At 46.6% G+C, this 5,170-nt stretch overlaps 1 long non-coding RNA gene across 1 annotated transcript in view; it reads right to left on the bottom strand.

Annotated features, from left to right (window-relative positions):
- Positions 1-3,821, bottom strand: part of LOC111170093 (uncharacterized) — a 50,278-nt gene extending 46,457 nt beyond the window's left edge. Inside the window, exon 1 of the long non-coding RNA XR_016390818.1 lies at positions 3,529-3,821. This is a non-coding gene — a long non-coding RNA (uncharacterized LOC111170093). The remainder of the gene's footprint in view (positions 1-3,528) is intronic.
- Positions 3,822-5,170: the final 1,349 nt, after the last annotated feature.

The following is a 5,170-nucleotide window of genomic DNA, read 5'->3' on the forward strand; positions in this document are numbered from 1 at the left end:
CTGTCGTGATTGGGACAGATGAAATCACAAACAATCCTCTCTCAAGAGGACCTACAATCAATTCCCCTATTTATCTATTCTATGTCTATCCTCCTCCCAATCTCCCCAGTCAGAGGAGAAACTAGGCCCTGGCGCCATTGGTGCTACTGTCTCCCTATGGGCCCAATGACTACTGGGTCCAGCCGTCAGCAACAAGAGACAGGTGCACAAACATATATTTAAACTGTGGGCCTGACATAGAGGCATCCAACCCTCCTACCAGGCAATACCCCTGGTGTGATCAAGGTCATGTAAGTCCCAATACCAGGGACCTGGGACCATGAAACGTACTCCTTCTCCATGTACATATCACTCTCGAGACTGCACATCCCTCAAATTTAGACATGCCCATGGTCACCACCAACTCACCATCCCACTCTATAAGCATCTCCCTGACCTCCCCACACGTTGAAATATTTTTTATCACCTCCTTTTTTTAAATAAAGTTTTTCTTAAATTTTTATTTATTTTTTTATTTTTGGCTGTGTTGGATCTTTGTTGCTGCGCGCAGGCTTTTCTCTGGTTGAGGCGAGCGGGGGCTACTCTTTGTTGTGCTGCACAGGCTTCTAATTGCAGTGGCTTCTCTTATTGAGCAAGAGCTCTAGGCACATGGGCTTCACTAGTTGTGGCACAAGGGCTCAGTGGTTGTGGCTCGTGGGCTTAGTTGCTCCGTGGCATGTGGGATCTTCCCAGACCAGGGCTCGAACCCAAGTCCCCTGCATTGGCAGGTGGATTCTTAACTACTGCACCACCAGGGAAGCCCTGATCACCTCCTTTTCACTCCACTGGTGAGGGTGGGATTTCTGCCTAGGGTTAGGGCACCTGACACTGGAAAGATGTTATCAGCAGCATCTTATTAATCATATATATCCACAGCCTGGAATAGGAAGACACCACATTCCATACAGGGCTACAGGGAGTTACACTCTGGAAAACAGTGAACAACCAAGAGCTGTGGGACGTAAGCTTTGTAGTATCAAGAGGGTAAGGTGCCCCTGGTTCCATGGGAGGATGCAATTTCCTTTTCTGAATAACTCCAAAGGGCTGACAGGGAACTGAAACTCACTACAAAGGGATAAGCAGGAATTATACCTGGTCCCCTTTATAAAAAGCATTGTTTGGTTTAGGAGACCTTATTCACTGGAGCAGAGCAAAGTGGGGAACTGCTGCTTAGGCCATTTGAGGTCCTGCCAGTTTCAACACATGTCAAGGAAGCATATAATACTGGGAGTTAATTTTAGGCCTTACACCACAACTTAGCTGACAGCATCCAGAGTATGCTTGGCAAATTCATAAAGGATCCAGTAATTCTCTAGACTTCCATGGCTCCCACTAGCAGTGGCAGTGACAAAATCTTCTATAATGGCCACCCTGACAGTCTCCATTCCTTACCTCTGACTTAGCCACACAGAATCGACTGTTCATTTCAGACACCCATGGCCCTATTCCACTTCTATGCTATACTTGCTGTTCTCTTAACAAGCACAACTTTCCTCCGTCCACTTAACCCTCATTCAAAGCCTAGCCCATTGGTGGCCCACCCCAGGCCTACTGATGCTCACATATGACGACATTTTCCCCTGTTCTTATCCTCCAGGCTGAATGAAACATGTCAGAGCATACCAAAGTCATCAAAAAATCCTGAAGCATCCATAGGGAAGAAAGCACCAGCTCCAGCCTGACTGTCATCTTGCCTCAATTACTTCTAGGCCTCTGCATCCCTCTCATTTCCATTGGCCACTTAGAATGTCTACTCATCTGCCACACTATGTCGTCCCCAACACAACCTCCCTTTATGGCCACTTACCTTCCTCACTTTTGTTTGTGAAGCCCAATACCATGACCCAAGTACTGAAGCCAGATATTGAGTCCACAGCCCCACCCTCCCTTTCCTGGGCACCTAATAGATTTACACCGTAACCTGAAGACTGCCCCTCCTTAATGTCACCACAGCTTACTCATCATGGTCTACAGAGTACCGACCACATTTTGGATGTCTCCATCTTAAACCCCTCCACACATTTCCACACCTATGTGTTCAGCTGCTCCTTTCACGCCTCCACTCAGTGACCTCTGATACACCTCAGACTTTAAACATGGCTAAAACAAAGCTCTTGTTACCCCCAGTGACTATCACTTACTACAGTCTTTCTCATCCCAGATGATGGAGTTTTCATCCCTACAGCTCCTAAGGCTGGAAACCCTGGGGGTAATCTCTGACTCCTGTTTTACTCCCTCACTGTTCACATTAGAAAAAAATCTAATTGTCCCTTTTTAAAACATGCATCCAGAATACAACCACTTTTCCTAAGCCACCATTATGGTCCATTAACCCTCACCTGGACTATGATAGGAGCCTCTACCCTGATTTTCCCCTCCTCTCTCAGCTTCAGTCTCTTCACTTTACAGCCAAATGGAGCCTGTTTATAGACACTGGTAAGAACACCTCTCTCCTCTGATCCAAATCTCCCTTCGCCTCTAGAATATACATCCATCTTTTCAGGGAACCATTTCTATACTGACTCCTGTCCCTGCTCTTAGTTCTCACCTAAAAGAAAGGAGACCTGTGGTTTCCTGAACAATCCCTGATCAGTTTTACCTCTAAACATCTGGAAATCTTGGAACAAGTTCCTGGAAGAACCCTCCACGCCTGTTTACACTGGTTGCCAATCATGAGAATACCTCTATATAAAGCCTCACATGGATTCAGGGCTATGGGTTTGGAGTTTCTTCAGAGTTCCCAGACTCAAGAATTGGAGGGATAGCATTAAGAGTCCCAGGAAACCACAATTCAGAGAACACAGGAGTGGGGTTTCTGGCCCTGAGGGACTGGGACACGCTCCACCTTCCTGTGTGAATTCCACAAGCACTTCTGCAGCCATGGGAACATGTGCAAAGAGGCAGGGCTCGGAGGAAAGGATCCATGGTGGGGTTCCATGTGCTGATCTCCTCCCTGTACCCTTCCCTGACCCTGGAGCCAGGTGACCTCAGGCTGATGGTCTAATCTCAATGATCAGTGTCCTTACCAGCTGCGTGAGAACCTGAACAAAGATTCAACCTCCCAGTACCTAAATGTCGTCATCGCCTCTTTCGTTTTTCCTTTGAACAGCTTTTGGGAAATTTTTAAACTCTGACGTAGATCCTGTATTTCTTTTCTTAAAACTCCCCATGGCTTCTAGAGTTCTAACATTAAGAACCCTCATCCTGCTATTCCAGGCTTTGCCTCACGTTGTTTGTTCCCTGCGGACAGAACATGGTTCCCAGGTTTCCCGAATCCTTCCGCCTCAATCCGACCTCCAAGCTTTTGCACCTGCGGTCCCTCCACCTGAAACCTCTCCCACGAGCCATCACACTGTCTGAAACAGGGCCCCACCCACGACCACCTCACCGTCCAGGACACCACGGCCTGGGCTGCGGGCACGTGAGCAGGCGCCCCGCTTAGTGTCTGGTGGGGTGAGGACGGTGAGGGGCCGGAGGACGAGCGTTTACCTCAGGCGGGTCCCTCAGCACCGCCGCAGCCATCGGACTCTGTGGGCGGGGCGGGGCCGGTAGCGGCGGGAGAGGAGGCAGGACGGGGACACGGCGGTCCCTCTCCCGGGCCTGGCGCTGGGCACCCTAAGAGACATCGCCGAACCTCAGGCCCGCCTCTATGCCACAGGGTCAGCCCCTCCTCTCGCACCTCTTCTGTCCCGTCACCTCCTTCCCTACCCAGCGTTGCGGAGCCGAAACAGACCAAGGCCAATTAAAATGGCCGCCTGGAGGAGGAGACAGGAAGTCCCGCCCGACGCTTTGTGCCCAAACAGAAACTCCTTTTCCCTGAGCCTTTATTGGCTCAGGGACTCTGCCTTCGACGCAAGGCGTTCTGGGTCATGTAGTTCCCATTTCCAGGAGAAAAGGCCAAGATCCACCGCGAGGATGCGCTGGGAAATTGCGTGCGAAACGTCTAAGGGACACTTTGAAAATGGCTAATGAAAGCGAAGGCATCAAGCATTTTCCTTACTTTGCTGTACAGACTGCATTTTAGGGTAAACAAATAGAAAATTAGGAGTTTCTTCTTTATATATGCAGAATTCCTGATAAGAATTAGGTAGAATAGGGACTGGTCTACAGCGCATAAAGTAATGAATTTAATCAATGATTACCAACCAATTACTTCAGCCAAATAACTGCAAGGGACAGCTAACACAACAGATAAAAGTCCAGTGGGGGAAAAATGACATTGGATGAAAAAACCCTAATAACATTTGGACCCACTGTGTGAAGTGTCCAAGAAAATTTAATCGGTCTACCTAAGAAAGAAATGGAAAATTTTATTCAAGCCAAGTAGGATTATAATCCGGGAACACCCTCTCAGAAAGCTCCAAGAACTGTTCTGGTCGTTAAAGGTCAAAGCAGTTATATAGGTTTATAATTATATAGACAGAGGGCTGTACTTTAAATGCCGTAGATAGTTTGCACAATCCAGATCTGTAAGTACAACGTGGTGGGTCATCGTGACACCATACAAGATCAAGAAGGCATGTTAGCTTTTAAGGAATTTTCTTGTTGGTGCTAGGAGAATGTTGCTCTTTATGGTTGAGCAGGTATTTCTACCAATGGGGAGGTTTGGTGGATGCATAATGCAGATATACAATGCACAGTAGAGGGGAAAGAGGACGCCAAAGGGCACAGAAAATTTTTAATGTTTAAATTATCCTTGACTTGCCTCAGAATACAAATTTTTATTGCATCAATCGTTAACTTTGAAAAGCAGAGACACTCAGACTTCAGAGCATCTGTTGGTGATGCAGTCATAAGTCTCAGCCCTGCCTGTGGAGTACAGTGACCAGAGTGAATTTGATCAATGCCTCTGGCTCTAGTTATACATTTATTGGAAGCAATGCAGAACATGTTAGGCCATCAGAGAAATGCAATTAGAAAATGTGGGAAATTTTGCCAAATGACCTAGTTATGCCACCATATATATGACAAATATAACACAAGAATGTAAGACAAATCTTTGAAATAAAAGAGAACTAAGATGCATAATTAAACATAAAATGGGAGTATATTGTTTGTGATTTAAACATAATGATTATGAAAATATAATTTTAGAAAAAGTAGGAAAATTGAATTTCAGTTATTGGTATTT

Source organism: Delphinapterus leucas, chromosome 20 (genome assembly GCF_059928025.1).
Source record: "Delphinapterus leucas isolate spDelLeu-1000000601 "Yukka" chromosome 20, BTC_Dleu_Yukka2, whole genome shotgun sequence".
Classification (NCBI taxonomy): Eukaryota; Metazoa; Chordata; class Mammalia; order Artiodactyla; family Monodontidae; genus Delphinapterus; species Delphinapterus leucas.